Raw genomic sequence first — 20,826 nt, forward strand, 5'->3', positions numbered from 1 at the left:
TTCAAATGCATAAAAAGTGCATTCAAAAAATGCATGCACTGACAAATAAAAAGAAACAAAAGTGAGTGCAACCCAATGAAACGTAACAGATAATAAATAACAAGAAATATGATGAAGAAAGAAAGAAAGGAGCAGCAGTGACACACGTGGACTTTTAGGACACGTCTTCCATTGTGACGAACGTAGGGTGGTCGTCGGGACAAATCTGACCCTTTTGTCGGTGACCGCTTGGCACGCATTGTGCGTTGCGGTAACGTCGACAGTGAACGCAGCAACAGCAGCAGCAACAACAACAGCAACGACAATGCCACGGTACAAACGATCGAGTGGGCGGTAGCCGTGTTTTCGGTTGTCCCTTCCTTTCATTGTCGCTCCAAGGGCGCAACATCCTCTCGATTTCTCGTCTGAGGTCTGCGTCCTGCTGGCAGGACACGCGCGTCCCGCCATTCATCTTCACGTCCAACGAGTCGAACGATTCCTTTTTTCTTCACTGAGAAATCACCGGGAACCTTCCTTGCTTCTCCTTCGTGTTTAAGTAGTCAGTTTTGTGTCGCGTGCGCTTTGCTTTCTCTATTGTTATCATTCTTTACGTGTCGTCTAGGCAGTTATGCAAACTTAGTTGGGTGTCACTTTTTTACAAATTTTCAGCAGTAAAATTTTTTAATTTCTAAATCAGGAAATTCTTGTATACCAAATATATTAAATTCCTAAACAATATACATCAAATCCATAAACAATATATTTCAAAAAAATACCAACGCCATTTTACCCGCAGTTCCGAGAAACAATCTGAAATCTGCAATAAAGTCAGCGTTATGGATTCCACCGCGAGAAATCTGCTATCATTCGCGATACTATTGTTCTTTTTCCTGGGTGTTCGTACATGAAACGTGGGACGTAAAGCCGGCTTCCATCGAAATGGAACATAGGTATCAGCGATGATCCCCGTGTGAGGCGCCAGCTGGTTCATATTGAAACCAACCCCCTATCGTCGTCGACCACTGTCCTCCCCACCATCCTTCTACAAAGAACCTAAATCATTTTCAGCCCCTCTACCGGTGCTGCCTGCATGCACTAACTACCCCTGGTTTCCTCAGGGGCCACACCCTGGCTGGTCAGGCTCCACCTACCGAAAGGTCTATCGTTATAAAGTCCTCCTTCGCGATTTAATTCCATTTTTCGATAGCACTGAAAATTTACTGGCTTTGTGTTCGTAAAATTCTGTTGTAAAATTAGGAGTGATTGGAGGGGTGAGTGAAATTGGGGATGGAAGTTTTGGAGATGGAGGACGAGGTTTGGAGACATTTCATACTTTTGAGGATAAGTCGGAGGTAATTTTTATTTTGGCAAACTCACTTATATGTTCTCAGTAAACCATATTGGGTATCTCATATCCTAAGTACTCCGTGTCTCAGATATTTTGTGTATCTCATAACTCAGCTTCCCTAAAAATCTTGCACCTATTCTGAAAGCAGATCTCGTGAGAAAGCAGCCACCTTGAAGACCGTCGAAAATTCGGTTGGATTCAGTTGATACTAATGGGTTGATTAATGGATCGTCTTCGTGAAAAGAGGAAGAAACGAGTGTCACGCTCGACGGAGGATTTTCATGGTGGGAGCACGGTTGACGCGATAATCGATTAGACACGAGGCCGGAAAGGATTTTTAATCACGTGCAAACAGTAATTAAAGTCGGAGCACAGAGGGAATCACCGATGGTGCAGCTGTACAATTTCGAAACGATCATTTCATGTCTCCGTAAGCTGATGATTATTAGCTTTGGACTGTTATGGAACACTCCTAGCGGAGGATCTTCTAATTAGATAATGATCACCTGCGGAGCAGCGATATCAAGCAGTCAGAACGGTTGACGAACGACTATCACGGGCGAAAGGGTGAAATCGTTAACCACGAACAAAGGAAGAAGCTCAGGTAACGACGATAGCGAACTGTGGATTCAAGTGTTCTCGTCTCGTTGTCAGGACGAGTCAAGATTGATAGCGCGGCGTTCTTGCAACGTTTCAGAAATTATAATCGCACGAACGAACCAGAGGCTTTCAACATTTTTGTCAAATAAAGAGAAAACGGATGTTGGACAATTTCACGGCAACTGTACAAATATGGAGAGAACGAGGCGAACGCGGTTACGGTAATTCAGACTTCATTTCGTTTAAGCAATATTGACACGACGCCACACCTATTACGTGGCCCACCTTAATTGATCTCGGCTAACCATTAATCGAGCTGCCGTAAGAACGTTCCTTGCTATCGTTTTCATTAATCATTCGTTCGTTTTCAGGTCGTCCCATCGATCACGGAACAGCTGTTCGAACTCGTTTCCTTTCTCGTGCACCTCACGAATTTTTATTTTACCCAGAATGTAAAAATTGACGGCCATTGTTCTTTGCAACGCCTCGTTTCTACTCCTCTTCTTTTTATTCTCATCCATTAATTAATCCTTTCAACGATACAGTACGTTGATAAGATAAATTCCTAACTGCACTTTGTTTATTAGTAGAAATCTTTTTGGCATACTGATCGAAGTAGTTGTTTAATAATCGTTGCTGAAAATGGTTATAATAATATAAAAGTACCAAAACAGCTACATCAATTTACATAATTTTGGACATCAAGTGTTGTGTCATTATAGATCTGTTCATAAATTTTTCAGAGAGTATATGAAAATTGTAATTGAACAACAAAAGCGTAGAAACGATATGGACAGATTAGTGCGCGTCGAACAAGGGGAAGACAAATGATTCGGGCGAGTTTCAGATTCCCTGATCGATCATGACGAGCGGCTATCATAATCGATAATGCTCTGCTGACTGTAGAAACGACCTCGAATGGCCACGGTGCTGATCGTTATTCATTTCCCTTACGGATCGACAGCACGCGCATCGTCATCGTATCGTCATTTGCCAGATCTCGTTCGCTTTTTCCTGGCGTTAACTCGCCAGCTCCCATTCGGCTCCACCCCCGTTATTCCATTACTTTCTCATTTTCAAAGGAAAATTAATACCTGGAACTGGCTTCTGAATCGAGTTTCAACCGATTACTGTTCCTTTCTCCGTGTTCAGAACCTCCGGGCTAGAAATCTGGAGGCGTAGAAAGGACAAGTACAAATCTGGGAATCTTCCTCAGATCAGAAGATTTTCACTTAAGAGAAACAGTTCAAACTCTTCTGCATTTATAAATATTAACGTTTTAAAATTTTAATAGCATAGTAAACGATGGGGAACACTAATGTGTCACCGTGCATATTTAGTGAGGAATAAAATCGATTCTGTATATTAATAGTTGTTCCAAATTGAATTGGAGACACTGAAGGTAAGATATCCCGTGGCGAATAAATATTTTCCCCGTTTATCCACGACAAAAGGGTGTCTCTTACGATTCCGGGCTAGACGAAATATTTTATCAAAGGCGACCGTAGCCGCTGAAGATTATAAATCCTCCTCCATGGTGGTTCCCGACGTCCCTAGCCACAAACCGTTGACGATATATGTGGAAGCTCGTCGCGCCTCCGAGTTTTTTCTTCCCTCGATATTAAGCGTAAATCGTGACACCTATAGTTTTATAATATATACAACGGAGCCCGTGCGCGGCCATTTTATTGGACGCTTCAAGAAGGGGAACATGAATTTTTCTGTGGCCGTGGAACCGACGCTTGTACGGCCCCCTCGTGAGAGCCCTCATCAAGCTTTAGTTCCTACTTAACTCCGGTTATATATGTAAACGCGACCGAATCGTTAACCATCTTACCTGCATTTTCTACGGCCCACGGACCCGAAGAAACTCAAGTCCGTGGAATGTGGACGGTATCGTAGTTAATAGTCTGTGAAGATCATAACTCTCGACGGCTGTCTCACTTGTACCGCTGCCTGTTCCTTGAAACTGTGTCGACGGAATTAGCCGACGGATCTATTGACGAACTATCGCCCTTTCAGGTAGCCGGGTTATCGAGATAGCCGGTGTTTGAAACAAAATACTTTAAGTGAAAGCGCCTGGAGGAGTGTGAAAAGTTACCTTGTACCTTTCCAAGGGTTCTCTTAACTGACGTTTAGTTACATAATGTTGAAGGGTGGCAATTGTTTCTTGCTTGGGTCGATGGATATCTGATAATTAACATTTTATACATATACGTCCACATTTTTTTTCTCATATTTTATTTGATTTGGAATATTAATTAACATACAGGGGTTCGTGTCTTTATCTCTCGTTGTAACGTGTTATAAACCCTTGTGTGCCTAATAAATTATTTTTATAAACAAAACATATGTTCCTTCTAAATAAAGCACTTGTCATAAATTGGACTGCATACTTTATAGATCTACATTAATTTTGAGATTGCATCTTTAACAAACACGTATGAGCAAGAAATCTGTGCAGCATGCAACTAAAAGTCCAGCAATAATATACAACTTATGCAATAAACAGTGTAGAATTAACCTTGCATGTATGCAATATTCCATAGTAATTAAGATCATACGAGATTATCGATAAAATTGAGCATAATCCAGTAGGATCAACCTCCCGAGCGCGAACGTCTCTATCAAAATGGCTGCTTCATTTGGAGCGAAACAAAAGCAACATGGCGATGACGTTAGACTTATCGGTCAATTTAAAATTCGAGGAGGGTTGCAAAAGACTCGACAAAGTCTTTGAGAGGAGTTAACCCTCGAAGGTAGAGGGGATAAAAAAAGAAAGGGAAGAAAGGAAGAACAGCCGGTGCGCGTTGCGTCAGGGAATTGGACCAATCAGAAGCACCGTTTCCAGCCGTGGCACACTATTAATCCCATGGGGATTTGCCATGGGGTTTTTGCGTTCGTGATCGAAGCTCGGGGTGGCGTTGTGGTCGGTGCTGCGGTTTGATTTATCTCGAACCACTTCTCACGCAACCGCGATAACTCACCGGCCCTTAATTTCTATTTTTCACCCCCTCTGGCCCTGCCTCTTTTACCTACTCAGCCGTGGGACACGCTCTCTCTCGCCCACGTGAAACCGATCGAGAGTTATCGAGACGGTACGATCGAGACGATCTGCTTTTTCATTACTTCCGCGTCCCTGAGGAGCGATCGACGAATTAATCGCCGGTTCGATGGCGGTTTTGCGGTTCTTCGATTGCTTGGCGTCGCCCGATTGAGACAATCACGTTTATGTAATCTACGAGGCGGATCTCTTCGTTCGTGTCACTGAAATTTATTGTTTAATTTGCGGGAACCTGCGAAATTTACTGCCACCTTTGCCATCGAGTTACGTTTTCGAAACACAATTTATTCGATATAAATTATCAGATACTATACGTATTTGTGTTATACATACAAACATACATACAAAGTATACATAGTAGTCTAATTATGATATATTACAGCAACTCTAGTATGTATTATATATGTTATAAAGCAGACCCTCTTCAAGAATCCGATCTTCCTCACACAACTACATAATTCACACGTCTGCACGAATATCAAAAAAGTATCGTACACCACAAGATTTTCATCAAGAAACGAGGATTAAATCGTAGCTCCTTGATTAGTGAATGAAGTTGATCACAAGACAATTTTCTACAGTGTCTAACAGCAATTTAGACGGCACATTAAATGCGGGTATTGAACGCTTGATTCCCGGACGATACGTCATGCAGTCGCTGTTCCATGGACATGTTACGGTTGCAGTGAACGCGATCGTTTGTCAGAACGACATGGTAATATGATCGATCGAACGTCGCTCTATTAGAAACGGTAGAAGAGATCTTGCTCTTCTCGAAGCTCGAACTATTAACGACTTGGGATACATCATTTCTGTTGGAGATGAACTTGATGTGACCATTAAATTTGTCTTGGGCTACCTTGTCGTTACACGAGTTACACGCATTCCGTGTCCGAAGAATAACTTATTTATGTGTTATTTTGAGGATATAGAGATCAAGACATCTATAGGAGATGTAGGAATTTGAGACTCTGTAGAAATGTGAGAATTTGACAAATTGTGGGTACAAAATTTTGAGACATGGGATTTGAAGAGTGCAGAAATTTGCAAATGTAGAACTCTGGGTAATGGGTTAGAGGGTGTGGAAAATTAGAAATATGATTTGGTAACGATCTAAAAATATAGAGAACTATCTTATCTATGGGTCCAGAAATAGAAATCTAGAAATTACCACAAGTATTTCTAAAAATATAGAAATATTAAAAATATCTCCATTAAAAGTTGCGCAGCAACATTCCTGGAGTAACGAAGTTAATTGAAAGCGTCAAAGTATGGTTGAAGGAGAAACGCGATGGTGGTGCACGAAGGAAAAATGGCGGGGTAAATGAAGCTCATTTTGTCGCCAGATCCTCATCTAAATTACACCATCATCGTGTAAGTAACATAGGAGTGCGTTGTCGCGTGACGCAGACAAGTGTTGTGGCTCGATCTTATCCACCGCGAGTAAAGTATAAATGTTGCACCTGTCATTATCTCGTTACCAGGCGGCAACGTTGCCCCGTTACCTTCGTCAGCCACGAAATTCCGATTGCTCTCCGCGTATCGTGGTCTCCATCGAGTCGCTGCCGATTTTCGTGGAAGATTCTTCTCGCCTCGAATTTTTGCTGTTTGGTATCATTGAAATGGCGGAGCATTCTCGGCATTTTTAGTTCAAGTGGTACTCGAACGATTACAAATCGCGAATTGCAAAGGTACTTTGATCCCACCGTGGATCAAAGATTCATGGATTTTGCTCCCTGAACAAGATTGAAACAAGAACTTCCTTTATACGTCAAGGTGTTCAATCATTGATCGGCCGAACATCAAACGAACACCGCAATTACGCAAATCGTCAGTAGTAAAAGAACATTACAGACCCGAGGGTTTCGTGCTTTCAAATCATGAACCATTCTACATATAATAGGCACACGATCGGTTACAGACACTCTTATCCACCTTCGGGTTGTACAATTTCTAAGAGGTTGTTGCTCGAGGCTTGTCTCTCGTTAGACTGTTACCACGTCTCACTTAATCGAACTCTACCCGAGCGAATCCGTGGGGTCCAGAAACGGGAGGGGAATAACGCGAGGAGGAAAAAGAGAAACAGAAGAATCGCCGGGTTCCCCTTGTGCGATCTGGGTTCTACTTCATCTGGACACGAGCTGGTAGACACTGGCCAGGCCTGCGTGTCCGCCATTATCTGATCCATACGGGGAGGCATGGTGACCATGCGCAAACTTTCAAATGCCGCCTTCAATCGAGACTTCTCGGCAATTTTAACTTGCTTATATTACATATTTTATTGGTTAATATATATTATCTCAACTGTTAGATTTTTTCTTTCAATCGTAGAATTTTTTGTGATTTAAATATTATTTTTAGATGGAGGGAGGACTAGTGTGTAGTCAGATGATGTGGAATTATAATTGATATAAGTACTTTGCAGATTATTTTATAGTATTTGTGGTGTTACTTGTTAGGTATATATTTTCATAGAAGACTCTCAATAGATTCACATATTAACACTGCATTTGATGCATTCCATATAACACCCTGAAGAATCCTGAATCTTGCAAACACCCTCAATTCAACATCTTGTAACAAAACTACAGTGATTATGAAACTACAGTTTATGGAACTACAGTGATTCGAGCATCGCGATTCTCGAAGGCTGTGGTCGAATAAAAAATAAGCATTGGGCGAAATGAGGGGCACGTCGATGGACCGCGGTCCGATGAAGATCGCACAAAGATAATCAGATCACGAGCTCTTCATTCAGCTTCGGTAAAAGTCGTTCGTTCGTCTTTGCGTTCCCCCCGCGAAATAACCATACCACGGTAGAAAAGGAACGAACAAAGGTGGGCACCTGTGTGCAGGGTGGCCGGAAGGGGAAAGGGTGCTACGGCAAAACAGAAGCGTTCGAGAAGAAAGAATACGTCCAGCGTACGAACGAGCGTGAGTAGAATGGAGCGTAAAAAGACGGCTCGAATGGGTGGTGCGAGAAGGCGAAAAAAAAAGGAGAAGAAAGAAGAGAAGCGGTAAAAAAGACGGAACGGAGCTGGAGGAAACAGCGGTACAATGTAACGGGCAGAATGCGGAGGAATAAAACGAGTCGGAAGCTGAATACAAACTACGGTTGAACGCCATTTATCTGAATGAAATTTTAACTCCTACTGTGAACTTTTATTATCGCTACTTTTATGCGAGTTTGATTAAGCTGTGATACGCTCTTAAAATGAATCGAAACTTGAGACAAAAATTGTTATAATTTTCACTGTGATTTTTAACATACTGCAGTTGTAACCTGTGTTACATAAAAATCTTCAAATGATAAAATGAGATGATACGATGATAACATAAAAATAGACATGCATAGACAATAATATGCATACATGGCACATCAATTATTTCTCATAAAATATCAAACCCAAATAAAATACCAAAATGTAACTCCAAACCCGTCACACTAGTTCTCTTTCACACGAAAGTATAAAACGATCCTCCTCTTTGTATCATGTAAAACAGAATGTTACGGTCGTTACACAAACAAACGTGTTAATACAAAATCGATACGAATGAATGAGAGAAGTAACTTAGTACACCAGTAACACTCCAGTGTTCATCCTCTTTGAAATCAAAGACAGCCAAAGAAGAAAGTAGACATTGCTAGGAAAAAGAGACAAAGAAACTCGCAGTGTCTCGAGTAAGAGAGACGCCAAAAACACAGAGAGTCCAGAGGAAGAAGCATAAAAAAGGAGGAAAAGGGACCAGAAAAAGATCCCTGGTATTATGTGGTCGGGGCCTCTGCTTCATCGAAACACGAGCGGGCAAACAACAGGCTGGGTCCCGCGTGTATCCGCCATTGTTTGGCCCATGTGAGGAGGCATGCGGCCATGTTTCCCCACGTATACCGGGCGACCGGATAAAAAGAGGACGGCGGAAGGGGAGCAGAAGGTGTACGCGAGGTCGACCTGCAGGAAAGTGGGGACTGAGGAAGGGTGGAGACGAGGCCCCTAAGTCCCTTGGGTCCCTTCGACCAACGTATAGTTACTAGCCTATACTCGACGCTGTTTTTTCGAACTTCGCTGTGGGAATTCTGGAAATTTGTCGTTGGGGATTGAAATACGGATTTGGACAAGGATCACATTTTCAACTTTCTTTTCTATAAGTTGCTGAGATCGTTTTAGTGCGAGGGATGCTTGAAATGTGGTATCCGAAATGTAGAATACTAATTATGGATACTTGTGATGTCCACTCCAAAGGTATCTAAAATGAACAGTCTGAATATCCAAAATGCTAGATAAATCTGAAATATCAAAAAAGCTAGATATAGTAAATCTGAAATATTTGATGTATGATACAGTAAAAGTTTCTAAGTAACTATTAGGAAGACAAAAAGAAATGAAATGGATTAGGCAAAAAAGATGAGTCAGAAATTCCATAAGCATAGCAACACGTGCGAGAGCCTATTGCAAAATTGCAGATGCAAATTTGCTCATTAGCATACATCCGTGTTCAAAGTTCTGCACTTTAGCGTACAACACGTTCACATGGATGGAGCGTTGTGCACGTAAATTCGTGATCGTGCGCGAATATACGTGTGACTGTCTTAGCATTAATTATTGAGCATCGATAGGCACGCTCGGCGTGCACGCGTTCTCCGTGCGTAAATTTACGCTTATGCCTGTATTGATTTTTATATTAATTATCAGCCACGAGACACGGTAGATCCTTCGAATGTAAACACCGTAAATAATGGTATGCGGAGATGAGTACGGCGATAGGGAACCAGAGAAACATTTCGAGTACCTCTCGGACCAATTCATGCATCGTTCGATTTTAATCGAACTTCATATTCGCGAAATTATACCCAGAAAACGGCGGCAATTTTAATATTCATTATTCCCGAAGCAATTAACCGTCCCACGCTCGAAAATGATCTCGGTGGTGCACGTAAATTAACGTATTTCATTTTTCCCCGAGCAAACACACGTGCACCCATAATCACGCGTACTCGCGTGTGCATAAATACGCTCGCGGATATATTCCTATAAATTGACACGTACTCGTGCACACCGAGTCTAAACCACACGTTGCCAGCCAACGTGTGTATGGGAAGAAACTGGTTCGGCTTGCCAGTTAATTATAACCCATAACGATCGGTCCATCAAATCTGATCACATGTACGGCGAAAATCCTCGAGACCCGCTGGCTGTATGGGTTACCAACACCGACCACCATGGATACCATAACGTTATCCACTGACTTGGCAATGCCACGGCTAAATGAAGCTTTTACGCAGCCCGTTGGATCGAGTTTGTTATGGGATCAACACTTTCATCGCGCCGTGCCGCGTTAGGCATACGCTACAAGGCTAACCATCTTTCTGTATAATCGTTTCGAGAATGTAGACCTGCTGTTTCGATCGCTTTATTACGTTTCTTTGTCTCCATTACTTTATTTTATGAGTCTGTTTATCTCAGCCGGACTCCAGGTATCCTACATTTCGAGTATTCAATATTTCATCAATCGAGACTCTAAAGTCTGGAGACTCTTACACTCTAAACTCTACAATTTTAGGAGTAGAATTATTCAGTCTGAAGGAATTGGAATTTTAGGATCTTAATCATTTTGAGTGCAGTAAAGTTAAAAAGGAATCTCCGTTTCTTAGGATAAGTCTTAAAAGTGTTAAGTTTGTAACGTGGATCATCGATATCGCGGGTCATAAAGTACAATTTCTCGGTGTTCTTTTTATTAAATTCCCCAAGTTCCCTTGAATGTAAGAACATAAAAGCTCCGGGACGCTTAAGTGTGAACTGTGAACCGGTTCGTGAACAGAAGTTCGGGGAAGCCGTAAGGATCTCGTGCTTCCTGTTTTCCCACAGCCAGGTTTTCTCGTAACGAGGATCACGGCACGGCGATGCAACGATCCACCGTGATTGCGATCCTAAAAACGGTATCCTGTTCTACTCCAACGATTTTACGATTGCCAGTGCGGCTAGCTTCAATTAAGAACCACCTGGCGGGTCGAAGGATTCCATGGAAACGATTTTAGAAATGGCCAGATACCGGAGTCTTCGTGACGTTGCCAACCTTTAGATCAACTGAAAGCAAATTTAATACCGTACGTAGGAAAACTTTGAACTGTGTTTTAGATATCTTTTCGATTAGATATTACATATTTTGGAATTATGTATTTCAGGTATAGTTTGGAGTATTTCGTACTTTGAGTCTTGATGGGGGACTTGGGTCTTTGAGGGGAGAAATTTGGGGTAGTCCATATCTTGGGGGTATTTCGAGTAGACTATGGTTTTGGGTGGTTAAGATTTTAGGTATCCCACATTTTGGATATTTTATCTTTCAAGAATTTCATATCTTAGGTGTTGCAATTTTTGAGTATTTCATGATTCGGGTATTCCACGTTTCGGGTTCCCCAGATCCCAGGTACACTACACTTCGAGTATTTAATATTTCACGAATTCCACATTTCAGGTACCCCAAATTTGAGTATTGCACGATTCGGGTATCCCACGTTTCGGGATCCCAGATCCCAGGTATCCCACATTTCGAGTATTCAATATTTCACGAATTCCACATTTCAGATACCCCAAATTTTGAGTATTCCATGATTCAGGTGTCCCACGTTTCGGGATCCCAGATCCCAGGTATCCCACATATCGTGTATTTAATATTTCACGAATTCCACATTTTAGGTACCCCAAATTTTGAGTATTCCATGATTCAGGTGTCCCACGTTTCGGGATCCCAGATCCCAGGTATCCCACATTTCGTGTATTTAATATTTCACGAATTCCACATTTTAGGTACCCCAAATTTGGAGTATTCCACGATTCGGGTGTCCCACATTTCGGGTACTCTAGATCCCAGGTACTCCACATTTCGAGTATTCAAAATTTCATAAATTCCATATCTCAGGTACCCAAATTTTGAGTATTCCATGATTCAGGTGTCCCACATTTCGGGTTCCCCAGATCTCAGGTATCCCAAATTTCGGGTATCCTACATTTCTAGTTCCCCAGATCCCAGGTATTCCACATTTCAACTATTCCACATTTGAGGTCCCCAACTTTAGAATATTCCACATATCAAATATCCTACATTGGGAATTTCTTAGATATCAGTTATCCCAAATTTTGGGTACCTACATTTCCAGTTTCCCAGCTCCTAGGTATCCTACATCTCGAATGAATGTTTCATGAATTCCATATTTAAGTAATTAAAGTTTGGAGTATTCCATTTATTAGATATCATACATTTCTAGTCTCCTAGATCTTCCAAATTTATTCCAAATTTATCCCAAATTTCAGGTATCTCACATTTCCAGTTTCACAGCTCCCAGGTATCCTACATCTCGATTAGACAATGTTTCATGAATTCCATATTTAAGTAATTAAAGTTTGGAGTATTCCATTTATTAGATATCATACATTTCTAGTCTCCTAGATCTTCCAAATTTATTCCAAAATCCCAAATTTCAGGTATCTCACATTTCCAGTTTCACAGCTCCCAGGTATCCTACATTTCAACTATTTCATACTTCACGAACTTCATATCTTAGGTAATTAAAATTTTGAGTATTCCACATATCTTAGACACCCTACATTTCAGGTCACCTAAATCTCATCCAAAATGTATCCCAAATATATCCTACATTTCAAGTCACCCAGATTTCATGCAAAATTTATCCCAAATATATTCCTCATTTTGTGTATATTACATTTCGAGTACGTCACATGTCTCCAAAATTTCGCCGATTCCACGTACGGAGCACCGAAGTTTGAAGAAACGGTGTGGATCGTGCTGGTTTCCGCGAAAAGTCGTCGTTAATAAACGGCGAATCGGATAAAAAGATTACGTATGTAGGTGCCAGGAAAGGAATGGATCGCGAGGCGTGTAGAGGCGGGAAAAAAGGAATCGCGCGTGTCCGTCAGAACGAATAAGTCCGTTTAAGGGTTAATCTGCGAACCGATCGAAGGAATTACGTTGCAGCCTGTCCAGCCAACGGCTGGCCACACGGTATCGAGGAAAAAGCGGTAAGTGAATCGTAGGACCGTGATTTACGATCGATTCGATCGGTTCATCCATTCGTTGATTTACATTTTATCGCACGGTTCGCGAATCGTCAGAATTCGACATCTGCCGACTGTGACGCTGAATGTGACCCATCTGCCGATCCCCCTGTGCACCCCGTGGAAATTCTTCGGGACACAACGCTCCCGTCACCTTGGATACAAAATGCTAAAAATACTTGTTAAATTAAATTAGAACACTTTAATTGGTTGCAACGAGACACGAAGGTTTCGAGTAATTAAGTTTGTCGTTTAATTAAGCGTTGATTAACACTTCATGTTTAATTCATAATTTCTTTTCATTAAGGTTGTAATTGCTTGTAATTGCTTGTTGATGGATGTTGTAGCCAAGCATCGAAAGTTAATTTTCAATTCAAACATGTAAAACGAGAGATTAAGTTTACTTTGATCGACCGCGTTCTTAATTAGCGATTAATTGTCAATCATTAGTTGTAATTTATTCCGATAGAGAATCAGGATCTTATCTTTCATTCGATCGTGTACGAAGATTCAAATTTGTTGCTTAATCGAATCTATGGTTCAGTGAAAATGAATTTTAATCAATTGCAATTTTCTATACTGGTAAGCATGGCTTCATTTCTGATTTAAAACTAAGACCACTCGTGCAAGGGTTACTGATACAAACCCGTGAAGAAACCTCTCCATAATTAATTCTCGGAAGAATTTTTGGAAGCTTTAAAATTATCTAAACGAAGATTCAAATTATCTAAACTTAGTTCACAAAAAAATATTGTGATTTTTATACAACCAGAATTTTTGAATACTGGTTCCAACAAATGCAATGTTAAATGCAGCTCCACAAACGTCATAAATTACATCATTATTGTCACCATTTCCCAAGATAATTTATGGCATTCATTGTGACTCCAGAAGAAAGATTTGCTCGGAAGATTCAAAAATCAGGGTAGCCATGAAAAGGGAGGAGATCCGTTCAGCGCTAACGCGTGTGTACACAGACCGAAATTTGATTTTGTTGTCGCCTTACAATACTCAATTATCCCCTTGCAGGGTTGGAACATCTGTCGTGACACACCCCTCGGCTACACCGCCATAGCTAACTTGTTTCCCCATTAGACGATGAACGTACGCGAATTCATGAACGCTAGATGCGGTGGGATGAACCGAGCTTAGGGTGAACGCCGATAATATCGCTTATCGACTGTTCCTCTGTTCCAGGGGTGGGTAATGGAGACGGATGAAACTTTGGATGCAGGGAGTTCACTTATTTTTGCAATTTTTATGCAATTTTTGGGGTGGAATGGAATTTGTAGTGTTTGAGGAATTTTATATTTTGGAATTTAGGTGTTTGGTGTAATGTGGCGAATTTAGGGGTGAAAGTAGTGTTGGAACTGTGGAGGGAATTAATTAATTTTGGAATTTCTAAATAACTGAGTTTGTAAATTTTGGGATTTCTGTATCCTTAAACTCTCAAGTTTATAAATTCTCAAATCTGCAAATTCTCAAGTCTCCAAATTGTCACATTCTCATATTCTCGAACCCCAAATTCTCAAATCTCCAAATCCTCAACCCTCCTAATTCCCAAGGTACCAAATTCTCAAGCTTCCAAATCCTCAACCCCCCCAAATTCCCAAGGTCCCAAATTCTCAAGCTTCCAAATTCTCAAACCTTCAAATTCCCAAATCCCCAACTCCTCAAATTCCCAAATTCCCAAATTCCCAAAATCTCAAACCCTAAATTCTCAAATTTCCAAATTCTCAACCCCCAAATTGCCAAGGTCCCAAATTCTCTAGCTTCCAAATCCCCAAACCCCCAAATTCCCAAGGTCCCAAATTCTCAAGCTTCCAAATTCTCAAACCTTCAAATTCCCAAATCCCCAACTCCTCAAATTCCCAAATTCCCAAATTCTCAAAATCTCAAACCCCAAATTCTCAAATTTCCAAATTCTCAACCCCCAAATTTCCAAGGTCCCAAATTCTCAAGCTTCCAAATCCTCAATCCCCCAAATTTCCAAGGTCCCAAATTCTCAAGCTTCCAAATTCTCAAACCCCCAAATTTCCAAGGTCCCAAATTCTCAAGCTTCCAAATTCTCAAACCCCCAAATTCCCAAATTCCCAACTCCTCAAATTCCCAAAATCTCAAACCCCAAATTCTCAATCCCCAAATTCTCAAATTTCCAAATTCTCAACCCCGAAATTGTCAAGGTCCCAAATTCTCAAGCTTCCAAATTCTCAAACCCCCAAATTTCCAAGGTCCCAAATTCTCAAGCTTCCAAATTCTCAAACCCCCAAATTCCCAAATCCCCAACTCATCAAATTCCCAAATTCTCAAACCCCCAATTCTCAACCCCCAAATTCTCAACCCCCAAATTCTCAAATTTCCAAATTCTCAATCCCCCAAATTCCCAAGGTCCCAAATTCTCAAGCTTCCAAATTCTCAAACCCCCAAATTCCCAAATCCCCAACTCCTCAAATCCCAACTCCTCAAATTCCCAAAATCTCAAACCCCAAATTCTCATCCTCTAAATTCCCAACTCCACCATCACAAATTCCCAAATCCCCAAATCCCCAAATCCCCAACTTGAACTCCACTGCCCAATAAGTAATGCGTCTAAAGAAATAAAACGCTAATCAATACTCCAAGAACCTTACAAGAAAGATCGCACGATGTCGTTCGAGTTTAATGGCGCGACGGCTGATTTCATCGACGATTTAAGGAGCTCTTTCACGCACTTCCGCCACCTCTAATCAAGCGGCGGTTGTTGATTGTGAGCCGTGTTATTACGCGAAACAGCCAGCCTGGTCGGGAACGATCCGGCGATAAAAACACGGTCGAGATTGGCCGTGGTGCATTAGCGTGCAGTTGCACACACGTGTTGAACGATCGTACGCACGTGCACGCTTAGATGCAGTCTGGTTGCATCGAGCAGCGAGCTTATCGATTGCGCTGCTGGCACCTTCGACCAGCCTTTCTTACGCCTCTTTCTACGCTGATTACGATCCACCGTGGATTTTATCGCAACGACAAGCGGTTCCCGATGAAATGGTTCGAGTTCTACAAGCTTGATCGCGATCTCTTCGACCGAGGGAAATGGAGAACGTCTATGGTTATCGAACGGTTCCAAGTGGAACACGAAGATTAGAGAGATCGTGATTGCCGATACGAATATGCTGTCGATGTGGTATTAAAAAAATTTTTATATTTTGGGGTTCGTGATGAAAAACGTCGTTTGAATAATCGGTGTACCTCTGAATTTATTATGAATAAGGAAGTATAAATTTTATTTCCATTGAGCCTCATACAATTTATCAGGTACGTCAGATCGTCAGATAAAAGTTCAAACATTGTGTCAATTGTGTATTCAGCAATCCTTCACTACTCGAATCATAATTGGACTTAAACTTAATGTTGAAGGGTGTTAATATGAATAAGATTTATCACATTTGTACTCTGGGTCAGACTCACAAATTTTTCTTTGGTAACTGATAGGAAAATACTTCAACGCCACAGAACGTGAAACGAACATAGATATCGAACTTCCCTCTGAGGTAAAAGCAACGATGTATCAATAGCAACAACGTATCAAAGTGGCAGTATCTTTTTTCACAGACTGAATTATGTAGGAAGTCTTAGCGACAATAGCATAAAGAAACATCTTCTCTAATAATGCAGAAAGCTCTCTTTCATCCTTTTCCTCGACGCCCACATGTAACGATTGCAGGTCTTGTTCCAGCGAGTGGTTTGGTTTTCTTCGAGTTTCCTCGGATGACGTGACCGAACCCCATTACCCTGTTCTCGGCTTCCCGCCGCGTCGTTCAACCACGCGATCCCTCTGTCACCTAATAACGCTCCTCCTAATCGGCTGATAAGAGGACACGCGAGTGTCGTTGCATAAATAAAGCCAAGATCTTGCGAGGCAGTTCAAACACGCAGACGCCTCTTCTACATAAACTTACGGAACAACCGACAAACGGCTTGCAATTAACCCTACAGTCGTGGCTAATCGATTCTTTCCTCAAAAATCGGACCCAATTTCAACCTGTGATTTGTTACTGCAATTTTAACTGCTAGCTAATTGCTGCAACATTAGGAGATGTAAAGAAAGTTAAAATGTTTAGTACATTTTGCCTTCAGATTGATTGTCTGACTTCAATTGATTGATTGATTGACTGACTTCAATTGATTGATTGATTGACTGACTTCAATTGATTGATTGATTGACTGACTTCAATTGATTGATTGATTGACTGACTTCAATTGATTGATTGATTGACTGACTTCAATTGATTGATTGATTGATTGACTTCAATTGATTGATTGATTGACTGACTTCAATTGATTGATTGATTGACTGACTTCTATTGATTGATTGATTGATTGACTTCAATTGATTGATTGATTGACTATCTTCAATTGATTGATTGATTGACTGACTTCAATTGATTGATTGACTGACTGTCTTCAATTGATTGACTAATTGACTGACTTCAATTGATTGATTGACAGATTAGAGTTAGAATTGCACCCAAAATTCAATTGCAGTATGAGTGTGATTTATTTCAAGTGTAATGTGCATCACGAGTGCGTCACAATATTGTAGTGCAAAGTGCTGCAGCATGTTGAGATGTACACTTATCAATTGTTGCAACTATAATTGGTATACTATACCAACTCGAGTTTGAACTTTATATAAATACAATTTAAGTCACATTAGATGCGTCATGTGAACGTCATAGGTTGATCAAAATCAGCATCAAACCAATTTGTCCAACGCAAGAAGAAGGCCACCAATCAACGTCATCTCGCAGAGCGAATTTCCCGCTTCCATTTTCCCCGGTTGAAAGCGTCGATAAAAAAAGAGGAAAGATCCAAGCTTTCCAAATTCGAAAGAGAGTAATGTCGGCTGGGTGACTCGGCAACAACGAGAGCACGAGCTCCTCTCTTCTACCTGAAGCTTCTAAACGAGCCAGGAGGGGAAGGTGATGCATCGTGGGGCGTGACTGGCCGGCCAAAGAGGATTTCGTAGCCAGGATTGTGTTTTGACGTGTTTTGACAAACGGGCGCCATTATACCGCCACCGAGCCCAAAGGCGCTTTGAGTGCTACCCGACCAACCGAGCGACCTAGGTGGCCGTATTCGAGCAAACCAGCCTGCACTCCGAACGATCCTACGAAACAATTACACCTCCGGAAGCCTCTACTTTCTGCTACAACGAACAACCATTTTTCTCCACGGTTGCCGTCCATTCTCTGGATATTGCTCTTTCTTTACGCTTCTCTTGTCTTTGCTGAAGTGCGATACTTGTTACGATCGTGCTTTACATTTGGATTGAGGTCTTCATCGAATGGAGAGAAAGGTACTTTGTATGTGGCGTGTCATGGATATGTCTGGACTGTAGAGTACACATGGATGTTTAATTCACTGTATGGACTGTATAGTATTTACACATACACCACACATGGTGGATCATGTGAGTCCTTGTCTTTGGTGAAGATGGTTCTGGAGTTGTGAAAATGGCGTGTCATGGATGTTTAATTCACTGTATGGACTGTACCGTACTTACACATATACCACATATGGTGGATCATGTGGGTCCTTGTCTTTGGTGGAGATGCTTGTGGAGTTATGAACCAAAATGGCGTGTCATGGATCTTTAATTCACTGTATGGACTGTACCGTACTTACACATATACCACACATGGTGGATCATGTGGGTCCTTGTCTTTGGTGGAGATGCTTGTGGAGTTATGAACCAAAATGGCGTGTCATGGATGTTTAATTCACTGTATGGACTGTACCGTACTTACACATATATCACACATGGTGGATCATCATATGTGGGTCCTACTTCTTTTGTCTTTGGTGGAGATGCTTGTTGTAGGCTTGTGAACAGTTGCACTGTGAGGTCTTCAAATTTCAAAATGAAACCGGTGTACATGATCGGTTATACATATTTTAACATGTATATGGTGTACATGTGTATATTATAATATATCAAGGATATATGGAAGATGAAAATTGAAACGAATTAGTCTGAGCATTGTAGGGGTTATGTAAGCGTGATGTAAGAAGGCAAGTAAAAAATGGTAAATATTGTGAAGAAGTCTTTGAAAGAAAGAATAAAAAAAGTATTCAAAGATGCGTTAAGAATGATTGCCTTTCTAATACCGTAGATATGAGGTGATACACCTGATGTAAATGATGTACCATAAATACGGTTCTCTGCTGTTTATGTCCTATTGTGTGTGATTTTTATGGAACGTTTTACAAAGGTAATGGTGTGACAATACATTGTTCAGTCCTGAGACTATATTGAGCAATTCTACTTGCCTCTACAAGTATAAAAAGGATTGAATAAATTGAAGAACTAAATTCAATTAACAGGCTTATCAATTGATCCAAGTAGGGTAAAAGAAGAGTTGTAAAGAATGTAAATGAAGAGATAAAAGCTTACTCGATTTCGATCGAAACGCGTCGATTTACAAGTCTTGTACAAATGACACCGTATAAAACAAGCGGAACAAAGAATGCGGGCAAAGAGAGCGGGATGTAAATCGAGTGATAAAGTTAACTCGCAAATTAAAGCGTTACCGTTGGCGTTACAGTTTCAGATGGCACCGCGCTAGTCGCTAATTAATATTAATGCAGCGCGGTCGCCAGAGAATTCAATTCCGCAGGCGCGATGAGATAAATCAGACGCTTATCGCCATCTCGGTATTCCCAATTAATTACACAAAAGATTGCGATCTTCCAATCGCGAAATAAAGTCGGAGACCGAGCCAGTCATGCGGGTAATAAAATTATAAGCGAAGAAATTAAACGGAAAAAGTGAGTCGTGTCGATTGATGACACGAGTCATCTCCGTAAGTGCACGTATCGTTAATATGCATGTTTATCAGAGAAAGACATACTAACGGGATGATTAATTTACATATTTTAATTGGCGATTAAATTGTTTTCAAACGACAGAGTGGAACTGCAGGATTCATGTGTTTGAAAAACCTGTCATGGGAAAATTCTTTTGGATTCCACGTGAAAACGCGTTTTCGAAACGCCTACGTTGAAATGCTCCACCCTCTGTGGTCCCTATTACAGGGACCGGAACAACGGATCTTACGAATCTGTAAACTACCGACAAACATTTGCCAGACCGTTCGGGCGGTGCCCATGAAAATTATACGGGGTGAACCGCCATCTCTTAATATCCGCTTCTCCGCCGAGTTTCCTTCTTTTTTACCTATTTCGTATTTTAGGGAAGAAGGTTCCTACAGGGTTCTTCTGTTCTGGTCACAGTCGTGTATGAAGTAAATTGAACAAAATTAAAGGGGGACAAATTAATTTTGCATTTATCTAAATTCTCAAAGAAATGTATTTTACTCTCGCGAGATAGTCGATTAATCGATAAACATCTTCTATTAAAAAAATTTATTTCAATTGTGGTTATAAAAAGAATATTTTTTCATGTTGATTGCATATTTATGTTTGTTAAAGACATCACATTTTGTTTATAAAATTGATACATTTTATTGTAACTGTTAATTATTAATACAAAGAAATTGATTATGGTGGTTGATTATTGATGAATCATTTCAGTTCTTTGTGATTTGAACGCTTTCATGAAACAGTTTCGTATGTAACATTTTCAGAACGCAACGTACTTTGCTATGAATAAAATATCAGCAATCTAGTTAGGATAATTGGTTTCGATACTAAATGAAGAGATATAAAAAATGAAGGAATTGCAGGGTATTTTTCCTGTTATCACCCTTCGTGACGCAGAGAAGGGA

At 40.9% G+C, this 20,826-nt stretch overlaps 1 long non-coding RNA gene across 1 annotated transcript; it reads left to right on the forward strand.

Moving 5' to 3' along the window:
- The first annotated feature begins 1,459 nt into the window (after positions 1–1,459).
- On the forward strand, positions 1,460–3,026 carry LOC143265165 (uncharacterized). The gene is made up of 3 exons (XR_013039367.1): positions 1,460–1,931; positions 2,025–2,148; positions 2,299–3,026. It is a non-coding gene; the product is annotated as an uncharacterized LOC143265165 (long non-coding RNA).
- The last annotated feature ends 17,800 nt before the right edge of the window (positions 3,027–20,826 follow it).

The sequence above is a fragment of the Megachile rotundata genome, chromosome 9, assembly GCF_050947335.1.
Source record: "Megachile rotundata isolate GNS110a chromosome 9, iyMegRotu1, whole genome shotgun sequence".
NCBI classification, from domain to species: Eukaryota; Metazoa; Arthropoda; class Insecta; order Hymenoptera; family Megachilidae; genus Megachile; species Megachile rotundata.